Consider the following 20,794-nt stretch of genomic DNA (forward strand, 5'->3'; position numbering starts at 1 on the left):
AGAAAAGCATTTCTCGTACGTTACCCTGACGTCCTTCAGGTAATGAGAGGCAAACACTGAGTTGCAGTCTCCAGTTAAGTCTTTGCATCCAGGATGTCTTTCATAGACATATTTCTATGAAAGGACAATGAGGTAGCAATGGCTCGCACCTCATGACCTTTACTCTGAGCAGACCTGAAGGAGTCATCTAAGCATTGTTCATGAGCCTCTGATATCACACTTCTTACGAAGAAAGCTAAAGCGTTCTTGGACATAGGTCTCTTGCGGGTCCCTCACTGCACACCAGAGACTTTGTTGACAACCCTTGCTGTTCCTTCTTACGAAGGAAAAACTTAAGTGCCCTGACTGGACAAAGAGACCTTTCTATCTCTTTCCCCACCAGATTAGAAAGTCCTTTTACTTCGAAGCTTCTGGGCCAGGGCTTAGAAGGGTTTTCGTTCTTATCCAGAAACAATGTCTGGAAAGAACATATAGCTGAGTCTCCTCTAAAGCCCACACAAGAATCCAATGCGTGGAGTTCGCTAGTTCTTTTGGGGGAGCAGTAGCGAGGGACAAAAGGAAAATACATTTCCTCGTGATATCTCTAACGAGGCCAGGTGAGGTGGTTCAAACTTGTCCGAGGTCAGGAATTTTAGAACCACGTCAAGATTCCAGCTAGGAGTACGAGGAGTCCTAGACTTGGAAGTCTCAAATGACCTGATAAGATCATGCAGATCTTTGTCCTCCGCTATTTTTAGTCCCCTATTCCTAAAAATGATATTGTTATGTTACAATAAAGTTTCATACATACTTACCTGGCAGATATACATAGCTAAGTTTTACTCCGTCGTCCCGACAGAATTCAAATTTCGCGCACTCGCAACAGGTAGGTCAGGTGATCTACCGGGCCTGCCCGGGGTGGCAGGGGACTAGGAACCATCCCCGTTTTCTATCATATTTTCTCTCTTCCACCTGTCTCCTGCGGGGAGGCTGGTGGGCCTTTAATTGTATATATCTGCCAGTAAGTATGTATGAAACTTTATTGTAACATAACAATATCATTTTCATACAATCAACTTACCTGTCAGATATATACATAGCTGATTGGCACCCTTCGGTGGAGGGTAAGAGACAGCTACTATATGGAATAGACAGGTAAACAACATATGTTGTAGGTATAAATGAAACCTTGGTTCCTACCTGATAGGTGGTAGACTTGGTGGGTGTTTGCCCAGTAGTCTGCATCACCTCAAGAAACTTTAGCGAGATATGTGATCTATGGCCAAGAGTTCTTGTGGGTCTGCCGATGGGGTCTTACCACTTACTCAGCAGAGCCTAAAAGGACTTTGTCAATGGGTGCTGATCCACTTATATGACAATACACCTTATGAAGGAGCACACAACCAATCCCGACCACCTGATCCTAACCATGTGTTAGAACTAAGGATTGTTACGAGTTATCCCCGAACTCGTCACAACAACCGTAACTCAAAAACCACTACGCACACATACATAATTTTTCAAAAAAAAAATTATACTCAACTAATTGGATATGACGAGAATTCTCTTATGAACAACATAGACGGCCGCCCGTGCGAGCCTGAATCCTCCATTGTTCGAAGAGATTCTCGACCATATCCAAACAGAAGAACAGTATATACATTTTAAGGATTGGTGTCGGCTCCCGTACCCAGAATCGTATCTGCCGATACGATAGGACCTAGAGAAAAGCACTTCATACGTCACAACGCACGTCTTTCAAGTAATGAGATGCAAATACTGAGTTGCATCTCCAATATGTCGTATCTATAATGTTTTTAGCGACATATTCTTATAAAACGAGAGAGACGTCGCAACCGCTCTTACTTCATGAGCTTTTACCCTCAGTAGTGTAATTGTTCGTCAGGACAGACCTTATGAGCGTCCGTAATGACGTTTCTTACAAAGAACGCTAGAGCATTCTTTGACATCAGTCTTGTGGGGTCTTTTACCGCGCACCAAAGACCTTGTCTAGAGCCTCCCAACTGACGCTTCCTCTGAAGATAGAACTTCAGAGCTCTAACAGGGCATAGAGACCTCTCTGCTTCTCTGCCTACGAGACTAGACATTCCTTTGACTTCGAATGACCTAGGCCAGGGATTCGTGGGATTCTCGTTTTTCGCTAAAAACAGAGTCTTAAACGAGCAAATCGCCGAGTCTCCCTTGAATCCTACTTTATCCTGCAGAGCTTGTAACTCACTAATTCTTTTGCCGTCGCTAACGATAAAAGAAATAGGCATTTTCTAGTTATGTCTCTAAATGATGCCGATGCGGAGGCTCGAATCTATCCGAAGACAGATATTTGAGGACTACGTCCAAGTTCCAGTTCGGAGGTACTGGTTCCTTAGACTTTGAAGTCTCAAAAGATCTTATGAGATCGTGGAGATCTTTGTTATTTGCCAGATCTAAACCTCTGTTCCTGATACAGCCGAGAGCATACTCCTGTATCCCTTTATTGTGGATACGGCTAGATGAGATTTTACTCTCAGGAATAGCAAGAAATCAGCAATTTCCGCTATAGAGGTAGAGGAGGAGGACAACTTCTTGGCTCTACACCACCTTCTAAAGACCTCCCACTTCGACTGGTATACTTTCGTAGTGGAGGTTCTGCGAGCTCTCGCGATCGCGCTTGCCACTTCGCGAGAAAAGCCTCTCGCTCTGACAAGTCTTTCGATAGTCGAAAGGCAGTCAGAGCGAGAGCGGGGAGGTTTTTGATGGTACCTCTTTGAGTGTGGTTGTTTGAGAAGATCCGTCCTTTCTGGTAGGGATCTTGGAAAGTCTACGATCCACTCTACCACCTCCGTGAACCATTCCTGGGCCGCCAAAAGGGGAGGGGCTATAAAGTCATCCTCGTCTCTTTTGACGCCACAAACTTTTTCAATACTAACCCCAGGATTTTGAATGGGGGAAAAGCGGTAAACGTCCACGTCGAGACCAGTTTAGCAGGAAGGCGTCTACCATAATTGCTCTTGGGTCTTCCACGACCGAGCAAAACACTGGGAGCCTTTTTGAAATGTATGTTGCGAAGAGATCCACATGAGGAGTTCCCCACAGAGACCAGAGATCGAGACACACTTCCTCGTGCAGAGTCCATTCTGTATGAAGGACCTGTTCCTCCTGCTGAGCCTGTCCGCCCTCACATTCCTTACTCCCTGTACGAACCTTGTCAGACAGGGAGATGTTCCTGTGAGACGTCCAAAGTAATAGGTCCCTCGTGAGTTCGTAAAGGAACGAGGAGTGTGTCCCTCCCTGTTTCCGAATGTAGGCAAGTGCGGTGGTGTTGTCCACGTTTACTTGCACTATCTTGTCTCTCACCAGAGGTTCTAGGCTCTTCAAAGCCAGGTGTACGGCGAAGAGCTCTTTGCAATTTATGTGCCAGGACACCTGTGCTGGTTCCCAGGTGCCTGACACTTCCTCCGAGCCTAATGTCGCTCCCCAACCCGTCTCCGACGCGTCGGAGAACAACACTAGGTCTGGGTTCTGTGATCTTAGAGAGATCCCTTTGTTCTCTTCCAGAGGTAGCAACCACCACTGTAGGTGTGCCTTTACCTCCACTGAATGGGAAAAACGTCCGACAGTTGTCCGTTTTTCCAGCTCCAAGACTTCTTGAGGAAGAATTGAAGTGGACGGATATGAAGTCTTCCGAGAGGGAAGAATTGTTCCAGCGAGGAAAGCGTCCCCAGAAGGCTCAACCATTCCCTCGCTGACGTTTGCTGCTTCTCTAAGAAGAGAGAGATTATCCTCAAACCTTTTGCGGTTCTCTCTTGCGAAGGAAAACTCGAAAACCCGAGAATCCATCCGAATCCCCAGATAGACTAGGTCTTGTCTGGGGGTCAGCTGAGACTTCTCGAGGTTCACAAGCAATCCCAACGCCTTGGTCAAATCCGAGTTAACTTTAGGTCCTCCAAACACTGTCTCTCCGATCTGGCCGGGCCCTGATGAGCCAGTCGTATAAGGTACAGAGAGACATTCACTCCTTTGAGATGAAGAAATCTCGCCACATTCCTCATCAGGCTTGTGAAGACCTGAGGAGCTGTGGACAGGCCGAAACACAAGGCTCTGAACTGAAAGATCCTTCCCCCCGTCATGAAACGGAGGTACTTCTTCGACGAAGGGTGGATCGGGACGTGAAAGTAGGCGTCTTGGAGATCTAGAGACACCATCCAATCTCCTTGTCGTAATGACGCTAGACTGAAGCAGAAGTCTCCATGGAGAACTTCTCCTTCTGAACAAATTTGTTCAGAGCGCTGACGTCTAGTACTGGTCTCCAGCTCCCGAGGCTTTCGCCACTAGAAAAAGGCGATTGTAAAACCCCGGGGAGTTTTGATCCAGTACTAGTTCTACTGCACTCTTGTCCCACATTTGTTCCACCATCGATCGAAGAGTATCCCTCAGCACAGGATCCTTGTACTTGGCTGATAGTTCCCTTGGTATTGACGTTAGGGGCGGAGTATTCAGGAAAGGGATACGATATCCCTTCCTTATGATAGTGAAGACAGCGTCTGCGTCTATCAGTGTCCAGGCCTCCACGAATCCCAGGAGCCTGGCACCTACTGGTGCTTGGAGGAGAAATGTTTCATTTTCCCTTTTTAAAGGACGAAAGGCGGACCTACCTCTTCTCTCTGGAGCCTTCCTTCTTGCGGGAGGTCTGGAGATCGGACCACCTCGAAAGGGCTGCATAGAAGTGCTAGGTTCTTTCTTGTCCGAAACTAAAGCAGGTTTCTTCTTCCTAGCTGACTGCGTCAGAAGATCCTGTGTCGCCTTCTCAGTTAAAGAGTGAGCTACGTCCTTCACTAACTTAGAAGGGGAACAATATCCGACAGAGGTGCATATAGTAGAGCTGCCCTCTGAGCATGCGAGACTGCCTTTGTTAAGAAGGCGCCATACACTGTCCTTTTCTTCAAAAGACCTGCTCCAAATAATGAAGAGACTTCCAAAGATCCATCCTGTACTGCTTTGTCGATGCAAGACAAAATGCATAACAGGGCTTCAGGTTCGATTCCTGCGAATCGTGAGCTTTCTTGGACATCACCCCAAGGGACCAATCTAAGAAGTTGAAGACTTCCAATACATGGAAAAGTCCCTTGAGGAGATGATCCAGTTCTGAAATACTCCATGTAATGCGAGCAGAATTAAGACTTGGACGCCTTGAAGCGTCAACTAACGTCGAAAAGTCTGCCTCTGTAGTAGAAGGGAGAGCGATACCCATATCCTCCCCCGTCTTGTACCATATGCCTCTTTTCCCAGCTAATCTTGCTGGAGGCATGCAAAATACTGTCCTGACTAAGTCTTTCTTCGACTTTATCCCAGGAGTCTAAGGCGTGGGGTAAAGACCCCCCCCGCTTCATCGAGGTGGGTGGGCTTCATCTTTCAGAAAAGACGAAGGCTTCTTCGCCTTCCGCACTCGAAAAGAGCGAGCGCGGAGAAGGAGGAGCAGCCGTAGTCAACTCGTCTCCGTATTCCTCCAGAAGCCGAGGGTAGTCAACACCTTATAGTTGGACAAGCCCTATCTTCCATGATCGTCATCATCCGAGTTTTGCTCCAACTCGTGATAATTCTGAGTTTCTGTTCTCCTTTCAGAACTTTCCTCTTCTGGAGGAGACAAACTCCTGATCGGAGAGGGGCTAAGGAATGAAAGTCTTTTCCTTTTTCCCGTTTTGATCGACCTGGAAGGCGTCACAACCTGCGGCTCTCTTGCGCTTTAGAAGACGTCTTGTATGACGCTTCCCGCTCTCCGAGCGTCATGTATGACGTCTCTTGTTGACGTTTTGATGACGCTTCGCGTCTGGAAGACGCTTCGCTCTCTAAGGGCTTCTACCTACTCGGCGTCACAATCTTGGACGGAGCGTCACGTCTAAGATCCGCTTGAAATGACGCTTCACTTCTAAAAGACGTCTTTCGATCTTCTTGTCTTACTACACTCTCGTCAGCCCCCGTTCTTCGAGCAGGTGCGAGAGGACGAGACTTCTTAATTGGAAGCGTCACGTCCTTCGACGGGGCGCTAAAACTACAAGAGATGACAGTTGTTCCTGAACCGCCATAATTATCTTTCTTGAGGCTTCTCCTACGTCTAGTGCATGACGCCTCTCGTCATCACTCGGGGAAGAAGCATGATGTGGTACTTCCTCATAATCGTCAGGTGACGCTGACGCCACCTTCGCCTTCTTAATAGCAGACGGGGCGTCATCCGAGAAGCGCTCTGGGCTTGAATCAATGTCTTGCTTCATATGACGCTTCAGCGGTCTCGATAATTTCGACTCCTTCCACCCTCGTTTAGGTGAGGGAGAGGGAGAGGACGAGAAACACTCGCGAAGGACGCTTTTTCTATAGCGCCCTTGAGCTGGCTGCCATGAAGCAGAGCTAGCTGAAGGGACGTCTGACCGTTGGGGATTCCCCACGACCTCCTTAAGGCTTTCGACTTTCCTTCTCCTCTGGGCATGTGAGCTTGGAAGAGGTCTAGGCCTGGGAGCGCCGCAGGGACGATCAAACGCCCCCTCCACAACACTGATAGGACTCACTTCACTAAAATGTTCACTATCACTAGCCTTACCTTTCGAGTCAGCCATCTTGGTTTTCATGTCTCGAATAGTCGCTTTCAGATTGGCGATTTCCGATGCCGAATCCGAAAAGACACTCTGAGAATGAGATTTATAGGGAGAATCTACAGTAGTAGGGTTAGAATTATCCGTGAAAGGCTCAATAGGCCTTGAATTCCCACCTTTCAGTCGTCTAACTCTATCCCTCTCTAACTTCTTCAAATAAGAAAGTCAAAGTCTTCCATTCTTCTGGCGATTCATAACCCTCGCATTCCTTACAAGTGTTTAAAAGCAGAAACACTGAACCCCCCTACATTTACGGCATACAGTGTGAGGATCAACCGAAGCTTTCGGTATCCTCACCCTGCAGCCTACATTCACACATTCTCACACTCACATTAGAATCAGACATACTGAGAAAATTCCAAAACCGAGTTATTCCAAAAACCAGTCCACAGTAGCGAATGCCAAAACACGATCCAAATACGTCACCAAAAAGCCGAAAAACGTTGATCAAATGTTGAAAAAAGAATCCAAGTCAGGAGGTAATAACAACAATGTTGATACCACCGGCGACAGAGAAAATATGATAGAAAACGGGGATGGTTCCTAGTCCTGCCACCCAGGGCAGGCCGGTAGATCACCTGACCTACCTGTAGCGAGTGGCGCGAAATTTGAATTTCTGTCGGGGACGACGGAGTCTTAGCTATGTATATATCTGACAGGTAAGTTGATTGTATGAAAACAGCGGATAACATACTCTGTATCCCTTGATGGTGGATACGGCTAACTTCGATTCCTCTCTCAGGAAAAGAAGGAAATCGGCAATGTTGGTCACAGAGGTATTGGAGGAGGACAGCTTCTTCGCTCTACACCATCTCCTAAAGACTTCCCACTTCGACTGATAAACCCGCAGGGTTGAAGTCCTGCGGGCTCTAGCGATAGCGCTGGCAGCTTTTCGCGAAAAGCCTCTCGCTCTGACGAGTCTTTCGATAGTCTAAAGGCAGTCAGGGAGAGAGTGGGGAGGTTTTTGTGAAACCTCTCGAAGTGGGGTTGTTTGAGCAAATCTGTCCTGTATGGAAGAGATCTGGGGAAGTCCACCGTCCATTCCAGTAGCTCTGTGAACCAATCTTGAGCGGGCCAAAAGGGGGCGATGAGCGTCAACTTCGTTCCCTTTGAGGCCACAAACTTTCTTAGCACTCCCCTCAGAAGTTTGAATGGGGGAAAGACGTAGGCGTCTATGCCCGACCAATCTAGGAGAAGGGCATCGACCGCAATTGCTCGGGGATCTTCTACTAACGAGCAGAAGTTGTCTATTCTTCTGGAGAGGAACGTGGCGAACAGGTCTATTTGAGGTCTCCCCAAAGGGACCAGAGTCTTTGACAGACTTCTGATGGAGGGTCCACTCTTGTATGAAGGACCTGGTTCTTCCTGCTCAATCTGTCTGCTCAAACGTTCTTCGCTCCTTGGATGAATCTCGTAAGGAGGGTAATTCCTCGTTCCTCTGCCCAGAACAGCAGATTTCTCGCCAGTTCGTAGAGGGAGAAAGAGTGGGTCCCCCCCTGTTTTCGAATGTAAGCCAGAGCCGTGGTGTTGTCCGAGTTGACTTGGACCACCACGCCTCTGCTAGGTGTATAGCCAAAAGTTCTTTGGAGTTTATATGCCAGGACACCTATTCCCTTGTCCAGGTGCCTGACACTACCTTCGTTCCCAATGTTGCTCCCCATCATGTCTCCGATGCGTCGGAGAAACAACACTCGGAGGGGGTTCTGAGCGGCAAGGGACAAGCCCTCGTTCCTCTTGAGAGGGGTCAACCACCATGCTAAGTGATTTTTGACGTCCAAGGGAATTGTGAAAGAGTCTGACAGTTGTCCTGTCTTCCAATTCCAAACCCTCTTTAGGAAGAATTGTAGGGGACGAAGGTGAAGCCTCCCCATGGAAAAGAACTGCTCCAGCGAGGAAAGGGTCCCCAGTAGGCTCAGCCATTCCCTCGCTGAGCATTGTTCCTTCCTTAAGAAGGTTGAGACTTTTTTAAAGCCTCGCACGAGTATTTCCTGCGAGGGAAAAACTCGAAAACCCCGAGAATCCATCTGAATCCCCAGATAGACCAGGTTCTGGCTAGGGATCATCTGGGACTTCTCGAGGTTGACGAGCAATCTGAGAGACCGTATGAGGTCTAGCATAGTTGCCAAGTCCTCCAAACATTGGCTTTCTGACTTGGCCCTGATGAGCCAATCGTCTAAATAAAGGGAGATGTTGACTCCCTTCAGATGAAGCCAACGAGCTACGTTCCTCATAAGGGTCGTGAATACTTGAGGGGCCGTAGACATACCGAAGCACAGAGCCCTGAATTGGTAGATCCTGCCCTGGATCATGAAACAAAGATATTTCCTCGACGCGGGATAAATGGGGAAATGGAAATATGCGTCTTGTAAATCCAGGGAGACCATCCAATCTCCGGGACGTAGAGCCGAAAGAACCAAGGCGGTCGTTTCCATGGAGAATTTTGTCTTCTCTATGAACCGGTTCAGAGCGCTCACGTCTAGCACCGGCCTCCACCCCCCTGATGCCTTCGGAACCAGGAAAAGGCGATTGTAAAAGCCTTGGGAGTGGGGATCCTGCACTATTTCGATGGCCTCCTTGGTCCACATCTGATCCACCAGATGTAGGAGCGTTGCTCTCAGGGCAGGGTCCTTATACCTCGTGGACAGTTCCCTTGGGGTCGAAGTAAGGGGAGGACTGTCCCTGAAGGGGATTAGATATCCCTTCCTCAGTATCGAGAGCGACCAGGGATCGGCTTCTCTCAAGGCCCAGGCTTCTGCGTACTCCAGGAGCCTGGCGCCCACTGGTGCTTGGAGGACTTATAAGTCATTTGCCTTTCTTGAAAGGCCGGAAGGCTGACCTTCCTCGCTTCTCAGAGCCTCTTCTTCTAGAGGGGGGTCAAGTAGAAGGGCCTCCTCGAAAGGGCGGCTGAGGAGCACGAGGTTGCTTCTTTACGCTAGGTACAGCAGGGCGGTACTCCTTGGCTGATTGCACCAGAAGATCCTGAGTCGCCTTCTCAGTAAGTGAGTGAGAAATATCTCTCACTAACTGAGAAGGGAACAGCTGGTCAGAAAAAGGAGCGTAAAGCAAGGAAGCTCTTTGGACTGGCGAGAGAGCTTTAGTAAGGAACGAACTAAACACTGATCTCTTCTTGAGAATGCCAGTCCCAAAGAGGGAGGCAACCTCACCCGAGCCGTCTTGAACTGCTTTATCCATACAGGATACAATACTGTGCAGTACCTCTGGGCTGAGGAAGTCAGGGTCCTGGGTCTTCTTAGCCAAAACCCCAAGGGACCAGTCTAGGAAGTTAAAAACTTCTAACACATGGAAAAGTCCCTTGAGGAGATGGTCCAACTCCGACATCCCCCAAGTTGTTCTGGCAGAAGACAAGGCGTGTCTTCTCGACGAGTCTACAAGACTAGAGAAGTCTGCCTCTGCGGACGAAGGGAGTCAGTCCCATGGCTTCCCCCGTCTCGTACCAGATGCCTCTCCTCCCTGAAAGTCTGGAGGGGGGGCATGCGAAAACAGTCTTCCCCGCTTCTTTCTTCGAGCTTAGCCAAGATCCAAGCGACTGAAGGGCCTTCTTCATTGAGATGGCAGGGCGCATCTTCAAGAAGGAAGAGGACTTAGAGGACTTAGTGCTGGAGAAAAGAGAACGTGGAGAAGGAGGAACGGCAGGACTAAGCGAGTCTCCGAACTCTTGTAGCAAAAGGCCAGCTAAGGTCTTGTAGTCTGACAGGCCCGTATCCACAGGGGAGTCGTCGTCCGACACTTTCTCTAAATCAATACCGTCTTTGAAGAGGGAAGAGCGATCCGCTGAAGAACATTCGTGCCTAGAGGCGAAGTTCTCTGTAGAAGTCCTCCGCTCTTGATGAGAAGGGCCTCTAGTCGGGGAAGAGCCGTCCGAGAGCGGAGCTCTAGGAGTAGAAGGCTGTATATTGGACGCCTCCTCTAGTAAAGGAGAGGTCTGAAGAATCTCAGGAGCCTCGATGCAAAGAGGGCTCTTGGAAAGAACCTCAGGCTTGGTAGGAGCAAAGTTACGATCCCTCTTACGCTCATGGGAAGGCCGACGTTCTGTAGCAGAAACGTGCCTGTCTGGCGTCAAGAGCCTGGAAGGAGCCTCACGCTTGGGAGGCAAATCACGCCTGGCTGGCGCCTAGTGCCTGGAAGGAGTCACGTCTCTGGAAGGAGCCTCGCGCCTGGCTGGCGCATCGCGCCTGGCTGGCGCATCGCGCCTGGCTGGCGCATCGCGCCTGGAAGGAGAATAGCACCTGGTTGGCACCTCGATCCTGGAAGGAGCCTCGCGCCTGGCTGGCGCCACAAGCCTGACTGGGGAACCAAGTATGGTTGTTGCCGTGCGCCTGGCTGGCGTCTCACGCCTGGCTGGTGCATCTTGCCTGGCTAAAGCCTCGTGTCTGACTGGGGAAACGAGGATGGCAGGCGCCGAGCGGCTGGAAAGCGGATCGTGCCGCGCTCGGACATATCCTCATGCTTCGTGGACACTTCAAGATCGGAAACAGACGAGGGCTCGGTCGCTAAGCGTTCCTGAGCCTCTTGTTTCCGAGTAGACGAGCGAGAAGCAGGGAGATCATAGGACCTCTTTAGAGAGCGAGGAGCTGAAGAGAGGATCTTGGAGCAAGGGACCTCCAAGTGATGAGAAGATCTCTTAATAGGAAGAGATGTATCTTTTCTATGAGGAGGATCCTTAGAGAGCACCCCAACCAGGGAAGAGATCTGCTCTTGCATGTTCAAGAGGATCCTGGAGGTAGCTACATCCCTTTCCTTGTCAGAAGGAGGAGATGGAGGTCTGGAGGAAGTAGGGGACTCCCAGCCAAAAGCGGGCAAAAACAGGGCTCTTTTGGCTCTCTTAGCTCTCTTACTGTCCAACATCGGACCTTCTGGGAAGTGCTCAGGACTGGAATCAAGCGTAGGCGCTTTCCAGCTCCTCTTCAACGGGCGAGACTGCTTGGTCGAGCTCCATTCGCGCCTGGGAGACGATGACTCGGAAGACGAGAAGCACTCACGAAGGACGCTTTTACAGTAGCGATCCCTGGCAGTCTGAGACGAAACAAATCCTGCCGAAGGGACGCCTGATCGGTGGGGATCCTCCACAACCTCCGTAAGGCTTTCGACATTCCTTCTCCTCTGGGCCTGGGAGCTTGGAAGAGGTCTAGGCCTGGGAGCATTGCAGAGCCAATCAGACGCCCCGTCCACTGCACTGGGGACACTAATATCACTGTCCACTGCACTATTCACTGCACTGTGCTTACCTTCTAACACTGCCATCTTAAGTTCCATCCTCTTAAGGGCAGCTTTCAGATCTGCGAGTTCTGAAGACGAATCTGCAGGTTCTGTGAAGGGAGAGGGGGCTGATACTGAGGGAGAAGGTGCAATTACTACATGAGGGTAGGAGCTACCAAGTCGGAAACTGGCTCGTTTGAACGAGATCCACTTAAGCTTCTGGAGGAAGCTTTCCTTGCTCTATCCTTCTCTAACTTCCTTAAGTAGGAAGTTAGAGTCTTCCACTCTTCTGCACTCATGTTCTCACACTCTTTGCATGTGTTAGAAAAAGAACATTCATACTTCTTACAGCGCTTGCATACAGTGTGAGGATCTACTGAAGCCTTCGGCAGTCTCACATTACAGCCCTCATTCACACAAGTTCTCACTACATAACTAGTGTCAGACATCTTAAAGAAAAATCCAATCCGAGTCCAAGAAACAGTCCACTAAAGCATATGCCAAACCAACGATCCAATACGTCACCAAATAAGTCAGTCAGGAAGATCAATGGCGATGAAAATCGAATTCAGTCAAGAGGAACCAACAACGTTGTTGTCGGAACCGGCGACAGAGAAAATCTGATTAGAAAACGGGAATGGTTCCTAGTCCTGCCACCCAGCGGCAGGGCGGTAGATCACCTGACCTACCTGTAGCGTGAGCCTCGAAATTTGAATTTCTGTCGGGACGACGGAGTCTACAGCTAAGTATATATCTGACAGGGAAGTTGAATGTACAAAAAAACTTGGAAGGTAAGGGTCTGGTTGAAGAGGTACCTGGTAGTGTGAATGAGTTGCGAGTGAAGTTGACGAGTGATGTGCAGAAGGAAGTGGCATATGCGGAGGAACAAGGTGGGGAAGGAGAAATGTTGCATGAATTGTTGTCAGCAGTAGCCGAGTTGTTTGGAATAAAAGTGTTGTTGTATTTTGGATGGGACAGACCGGTGAATATCGAGGAAGGGTGAGTACAGATAATGAACGTGGGGTTTTGATGATTCAGTGCGGGGAACATGGTTGTAATTGGTTGGTTACAAAAAGGGACTGTGAAGGGGATCTGAGTCAGAATTGTGGAAATGGGGAATTAACTGAGGATGAATGTGATGAGGAGGATTGTGATGTGGATAACCAGGTGGACGTGGTAGTAAATGTGTGTATGCATGGGACTCGAGGGAAAATGATGACATTTGTCCAAGTAAATGATAGTGAGTACTGTAGTTTGGTTGACACAGGGGCACAAGTTTCCTTGGTGAGTGGGTCAGTGGTGAGTGAACTTGAGAGATGTGATTGGGAAGTGAAAAGGCAGTCTACAAGTGTGAGAATACATGGGTTAGGACAAGGAAGTATTTAGTATGGGAAGAGGTACGGTTAAAGGTTAGGTTGGGAGATCTTGAAGTAATACTTTATAGTTATAGGAGAAAATGATATGCCATCTTGCTTTTTAATACGGATAGATTTTTTGAGGATCCACGATATAGACGCAGATATAGGAAATAGAATTCTTAGAAAGGGGGGAAGACAAGTAGCTGGATTCAAGATGGTAATGTATTTGTAGCAAACTTTGTGGGTATGATTGATATTGCTAGGAGTGAGAATGATCTGTTGAGTGAGGAAGAGATTGAGGAAATGCAAAGTGAGTGCCTGAAGATAAGTGTGTTGCGACAATGTGTTTTGGGAGGAGTGTGTGTGGAAGACTGGCCATGTGAGTTGGATGTATATAAGAGGGTTGCTAAACGTTTTGTGGTGTGCAAAAACATAGTGTACTTTTTGCATCAGGAAGGGATGTATGACAAGGAAGTGTATGAGCCGGTGTTTTCTGTTGAGTCAGCTGTGAGTATGTGTTTGTTGGTGCATGATCGGTTTGGGCATATGGGGAAAAATAAGTTGTGGGAATGCATGAGAGAGAGATTGTATGCTCCTGGGTTGAATAAGATTTGTCTGGATGTGGCTGTCACATGTGAAGACTGTCAGAGAGGAAAGTATCAGAGTGCATGCAAGTCCACCTGTGTTGCGATTGCAGATGAAAGAGCAGTTTGAAATGCTTGTGATTGATTGTGTTACTTTGCCTGGGACTGTGAGAGGACATGTGGGGATGATTGTGATGGTGGATCACATGAGTAAATTTACCTATGTGGTTCCCATCAAAGATAAGAGGAGTGAAACTGTTGCACGAATGGTGGGTCAAGTGATGTTGCCCATGTGTGTGTGTAAGCTGGCAAAAATGTTGAGTGATAATGGACCTGAGTTTGTGGGATGGGAATTTGAAGAAATGTTGAAGGAATGGGGTATTGTGCATGTGTATTCTACTCTGTATATGCCCAGTGCGAATGGGTTGGCTGAAAGGACTGTTAGGACGATGACTGAGATCTTGCGAATGATGAGTAAAGGGTGACAAGGATTGGGATATGTATGTAGGACGCAGCGCAGTTTGGTATATCAACGCCACACTGCAGAAGAGTTATAGGTATGTCTCCTTGTAAATATGTGTTGAATTTTGAAAGGATTGTCAGACCGCGTTTGGTTCTGTCAGAAGGTGATCGGGATTTTTGGAAGAAAGCGAGTGAAAGGTTTGAGAGTTTTAAGATTGGGGATAAGGTGTTGAAAGAGGTGGTTGAGATGGGAAGAATGAATGTGAATAAAGTAAGGGAGAAATTTGAAGGGCCTTTTGAGATTTTTGGAAGTAGGACCGAGTGGATTGAGTTATGTTTTGGGAAATTGCGAGTAGGTGGGGGAATGGATGAGGTTAGGGCACACCATAACCAGCTCCGTAAATGGAGGGAAGTACCACAGTATGTTCGGGAGAATGCAATGAGTGAGTGGTTGAGGGTGAATAAGTATGAGCCGACTGTCGGTGAACAAATTGGTCTGGGAGATCGACAGTTGGTGCTGGTTGAGTATGGAAGGAAAACGGAAGAGTGTGGAGAGAGGAAGTAGAAGGGAAAAGCGTGAACGGCATGGTAAGGGGGTTGGTGGTAGGGTGCAAACGGTTGATAATGCGTGTGCTACGGATGACTTTGGGGGAATGAATGATACTTGTAGTGTATGTGGGTTTGAGTTGACAGGGACAAATAAGACTTCAGTGAGAAGGAAACTGAGTAGTGAGGAGGTGGTTGATAGGATGGATAAGTCTTTGCAGGAGTTTGACAGAAGTATGGATGAACTGAGTGGTTTGGTGGCCGAAATAGGGGAGATGTTGGAACCAGAGTAGTGAATGGAATTTGGGAGGATGGTAGTGAGGGAGATAATGAGAGTTGAAAGAAAGTGGTTTTGGAAGAAGTGAATGGCGATGTAACTGAAAGAGTGTATGATGGTCCTCAAACAAGATCCAGGGGGCCTGCATCTGAGCATCCTTGGGTGTTGCGAAAGGCAATTTAGTGTGGATGTTGTGAGTGTAAGGAGATGTTGTCAAATGTAATGGGGGAGGTAATATGGAGGAGTAATGATAGTTTATATTTGACAACATCTCCAAAGGTTGTGTGAGAGAGAGAGAGAGAGAGAGAGAGAGAGAGAGAGAGAGAGAGAGAGAGAGAGAGAGAGAGAGAGAGATTGGTTGGAATGAATGATGGGAGTGGTTAAATGGCGGTCGGAAGCATGTCTGTTGTGGCGCTCTGTAGTAAGTCAGTGGAAGTCTGTTGAGAGTCGTAAGTAGTGAGGCGTCTGGTGAAGTTTGTGTCGGTTTTGGCAGCAGTTATCCTTTGGTGTTTAGCTGCTTTGGTGTTATTTGATAGATTTTTGGGGTTATGAAGTTGTTGTGCGTGTGTCTGTCTGGTTGTGGTGAGGCTGAAGAGGTTTATGGTGCATTTTCGGTGTCTGTGAGTGGTGGTTGGGGCAATGTTGGTTTTGACGGGTTGTTGTGCTTGGGGAAGTCGTGTGGTTGTCGTGTTCTTTCAGGCTGTTGGTGTTCGTCTACAGTGATTTGTCGGGTTATTGAGGTTTTGTGGGGTTGTGGGTCTCGGGTGGTTGGTTTGTGTTTGGTTGTCGGCGGTGGTTGTGTGTCGGCTAGCCTATAGCCTATATCCAGTGGACAGCACAGCCTAGCCCTGAGTAGCAGAAGCCAGAGGTGAGTACCTGTTTGTGTTTTTTTGTTCTGCATGTAGGTATGGGTCAATTGTCCTGCTGAATTTTGTAAGGTTAAGAGGAAAGTGTGATTGAGGGTGAGTTTGGTAGCCAGACAGGTTAAGTTTATGTGGGGGAGATTTGCTGCTTTCTCATAAGCTTGTGATCCTGCCACACCTGGACTTGATGCTGTTCAGCCTGCAAGGGTCTGGGTTAGCTACACAATGTGTTGAGCAGCCACCATGGGTCTAAAGGAAAAAGTATCCAAGGACCTGTGGGCAATATCCCAAAGGTAGAAGGATATAGGTGGTCTGGTTGGCCCAGACCCCTGCCTTCAGTACCTGCGCCACGGAGAAGTTCTTGCGGAACACGAGGGAAGAACCAATATCTCTGACTTCATGGGCTCTCGGACGAAACATACAGATGTCGTCGCTACCATCAGCTTCGTACGTCCTCCTCATCACCTCACGCAGTCAGAAGGAAAGAGTGTTCCTGTACTTCTTTCTTGATCATCCCGGTACTAACGAAGAGGTATCAACACTCAGACCTGAGGTGTCGAATTTTCTTCAGATAGCGCTGTCGCGCCCTCACAGGACAAAGCAGCATCTCCTTCGCATCGAAAGCAGTGAAGTCCATTAGGGAGGGGATTGTGAAGGACTCGAACCGATTGTCAGGGACCGAAGGATTCTGAGTCTTCGCTACGAAGTTCAGTACGAAATCGAGCGTCACAGATCCCCATCCCCTGGATGCTTGACTTCGCAGGAAAAGTCATGCAGTTCCCTCAGAGGAAAAGAAGGGAATAGTCGCATGACCTATCCCTCTTCTCGACTTTGGTGATGTCCAGTACCCATACTGGTCTATCCGTCTGCAGCGAAGTGTCTCGCATTCTCCTATCCCAATGCAGCGAAGTTTTCTTCTCGGTAGTGGATAGGACACCGACACTCCATAGTGGGTGTCAATGGTATAGGTACTGGGACAAGCTATTAGGACGAAGTAATGATTGATCTGGAACAATCCGAACTAAGTCCACAGCGTAGTTTGTAACTGACTCGGGCACTCTGACAGCTACCGACTGATCACGTTCAGAAGTGAGGCAAGTTGTCCAAGCATCCGAGCAAGTCACGTGACCTTCGCCTTTAAAGGGTTATGCCGAGAGACCATACAAATCGTATATTTGTTTGTCACCGATGCCGGACGGCGAGGTGATGATTCTCTTAAGGCATGTGCCCAACAGGCGAAAGTCAATTGCCTTCTAGGTACCAAGGTCCCTGATGGCAAGATATTCTCATAGTAGTTGAATCTCAGCTAAGGAGAAACAACACTATGTGCCGTTGAAGGCGAAGGTGGAAAGTGAATGCAACCTACGTCTTCACGGCCGAATCGAGAGAAGGATTCTCAAGATTCTGAACCTGTGCTTACAAAGGACTGAAAACGCTAACCGCTATTTCATTGCTGTCCGGTGAGGAGTCGTTGTTGCAATGAAAGCAGGGCGTTTTTCAGAAATGAAAACACAGGGAAGTACTGCCTGAAGAACTGCTTCTCATGGGCTGATCATTTGGAAGTAGAGCTGGCAGGTCGGGGAGCAGGCGATGTCTTTCCGATACATCTGTTAATTCGGGGTGAACAATGAACAATTGCACACCTACGAATAAGAGATATTTTGAAGACAAACTCAGATGTCTGAAGAAATCATTCCGCATTATTGCATTGCCATGCAGCGGGAGACTAGTACAGACTTCTGTTTACCGGCGGTAAAACAGAAAGATGAAAGCGTCCAAGAGATATCTCTGTTGAAAATTCTCGCAAGGTCGAAGGCGATGAAATCAAGCGTCACAGCAGTAGATGGTCATTTATGTGTGGCAGGGATTGTGATTAATAATATATTTAATATGTTCATGTGACCTTTTTGGAATGCGGAGAACAGAGCCGAAGCAACGACCTGAGAAAAGCTGATAAATGATTTCTGTGATGGCGTGATTCGAAAGCGCATAGTTAAACGGGTCAACGTTCGTCCTGTAGTTATGTGAGTTCATGGGTCTTTTCAAAGTGCCTATAGGAAACTGGTTGTAGCCAGTAACAAGGGGCGTTAATGAAGTGTGCATTCGTATGTGCGTGTGCGCCTCTTCCTTTGATAATGGCGTCTTTAGCAAAGTCTATTGGAAGACTTGCATAGAGATCCGTGGGAGAAAGGCAAGATGCCGGGAAAGCTCTGCGACAGTTTATCTATACTAAGTGCGTAATATTCTGAGTTGGCAATGGGTGAGTGTTGAATTACTTTAGCCAAAAGGGATGGCTTGTTACACATTGTAAGAATGTTTAATCTTTAACTTTGTCTTTAAACTTATGTGTGCTAACGAGTGTGTTTCTCGTGTCTTTGAAACAGACGATTCTGGCAAGGGGGGACCGAGAGTCCTAGGGGGACAGAGAGTCCCGTATGGGAGAATAGACAATTGGTGTGACAAATTACTGTTTTAGACATTTTAATGTTGGGGGGTTGACTGAGTTAAGTTAGTCTGTGAGACTTGGATTATTATCTTTCAGTTGTTAAATAAATAGTCATTTTTTATATAACTTGACTCTCATTTTGATTACCTGTCAGAATGGAGAGAGAGAGAGAGAGAGAGAGAGAGAGAGAGAGAGAGAGAGAGAGAGAGAGAGGGGCTGTGTGTATTGGTTTGCCTGATGCTCGGGGTTCCACGTTTACCAAATAAAAACGAGATTAATATCCCGTTAACACATGTATGTGAGAATCCCCGTTAATCAGAGACCTAAGTCCGTGATTGTTGGGCAGAGATACGGTTCGGTAGTCAATCATTGTAGGGGAGAGAGACATAAACCGACCGTGCATCTCGGAGAGCCAGCTGGTACTGGGCTGTGGCAGGCAGTCCAATACACAGTTAGCTCTCGCTGACTCGTCATCCTGAGTTGCCAGGTAATCCATTCCACGAAGGAATGCGTTCGGCTAGAACCATCGAGCATAAAAAAAATACACTCAAGCAATTATATTTAAACAAAACGGATTTCGGTTCGGTAAATGTAAAAGCTGAGTTGGTGTTGTCGTGACAATACCATAAGTATCTTAACCCTCTAACGCCGATTGGACGTATAAAACGTCAAGATAAATTGTCTCCTGGGTGCCGATTGGACATATTAAACGTCGACATAAAAAAGGGATTTTGACGAAGGAAAAATCTATTTCTGGGGAAAGACCTGTGTCGCCCGGTGAAAAGGTACTTCTAGCCTCTTTTCTGATATAAATACTTTCTAAATATACCAGAGAAAAAGTTAGCATTGGTATGCAGAGGTTACTACCCTCGCGCGAGCACCCCAAGGGCGTCATGTATACAGTTCAGGGCGTGTGAAAGCCACCATTCACAGGTCTCTTGCCATTTAGAGTATTCCTTGTCAAAATACCCTGTAAAGGGTGCGCCGTACCAATGGTCCCATCTGCACCGTCTTGAACTACCACCGCTACCGCCCGACGCGAGCGCCCTCACACAGACATCTTTACTTTTTTGGATACCTTTTTTGGCTTGGATAGGTACTGGGATGGGAAATGGATGGGTAGGGTTCACTGGGCAACACAGGTCTCTCCCCAGAAATAGATTTTTCCTTCGTCAAAATCCCTTTTCTGGGTCGACCTGTGTTCGCCGGTGAAAATATACAAGAGAATGCCTTCCAAGCCTCAAGATTTCAACTCAAGTAAACTTAATGGGAGAAATGAAATAATTTTGTTATAACATATAAGTTTACTTAATAATAATGATATAACAATTAGGAAACTTAGTACACTAAACTTAAAGACTAAGACTTAGATTACAACTTATAATTAATTATGATTACAGGTAACAGAATTAAAGCAAACAAGTATGTTATTTGCGATAAATATTAAACTAAGACTGAGGAGATCGTAAGGCTGTTCGGAATTAAATATATAAGAACATCCTAACTTGACCTGGGGTGCCCGTCTCTGCCCCACCGAGGAGAGAGGCATCGTGGCGAGTATGAGTGCGGCAGGTAGAAAGGAGGAGGGGTTAGGAAAGGGATAGAAAACTGAAGGACAGGAATATGAGGGAATGTAATTCAGGGGAGACTAGACTCCCTGTGGCTATGGTTGAATATTTTAGAGCCTGAATGTTTCTCAAATAGTGGAGTTTGAAAACTAAAGAAGATTTCCAACCTGTATATTTCTTAAGATCTTCAAAATTCATGTTTTGAAAATAATTAATTGAAGTAGATACTGCCCGAATGTCATGAGCATGTGGAAATGACTCCGGGTTAGCTTGTTTTATAAAATAGAGTATCTGCTGTCTAATACCTTGTATAGAGATAGTGCCGCCCTGCTCTCTAATAAAGAGAGGGCCAGAGGACCTTGAGGAGGTCCTGGCCAAAAAGGACTTCAGAGTTGCAACTGGGCACATAGATGTGTCTTGTGGTACAGGAATTATTTTCCAAGGAGACCATCTGTTTTGGGGGTCTTCATTTTTTGCTAGGAAAGTTCTGTCTGGAGAGAGCAGCACTTCTCCTGATGGAAGGAAATCTATGCTTTCAGAATTACGAGAGAGAGCTGCAAGTTCTGATATTCTGGCGCCTGAGGCCATGGCTGTAAGAAACAAAGTTTTCCTTAATAGGGTAATATAAGAGTATGATTCATTATTTTCATGTTCCGATGCTAGTTTCAGAACATCGTTCAAACACCAAGTGACCTTTTGTGGACGGGTAGTTGGTCTAAGACGTGCACATGCTTTAGGAATGGACGAGAAATAGGAATCTGCTAAAATTTATGTTGAATCCGACTTGAAATATCTTTTTCAAGGCTGATTTAATTGTTGTAATGGTACTGTCAATACAGGGGGGATTACTGAG

At 47.3% G+C, this 20,794-nt stretch overlaps 1 protein-coding gene across 1 annotated transcript in view; it reads right to left on the minus strand.

The window, feature by feature from the left end:
* LOC135214505 (zinc finger protein 239-like) overlaps window positions 1-20,794 on the minus strand; it is a 427,341-nt gene that overhangs the window by 156,836 nt on the left and 249,711 nt on the right. The window lies entirely within an intron of this gene.

This window comes from Macrobrachium nipponense, chromosome 45 (assembly GCF_015104395.2).
Source record: "Macrobrachium nipponense isolate FS-2020 chromosome 45, ASM1510439v2, whole genome shotgun sequence".
In the NCBI taxonomy this organism is placed as follows: Eukaryota; Metazoa; Arthropoda; class Malacostraca; order Decapoda; family Palaemonidae; genus Macrobrachium; species Macrobrachium nipponense.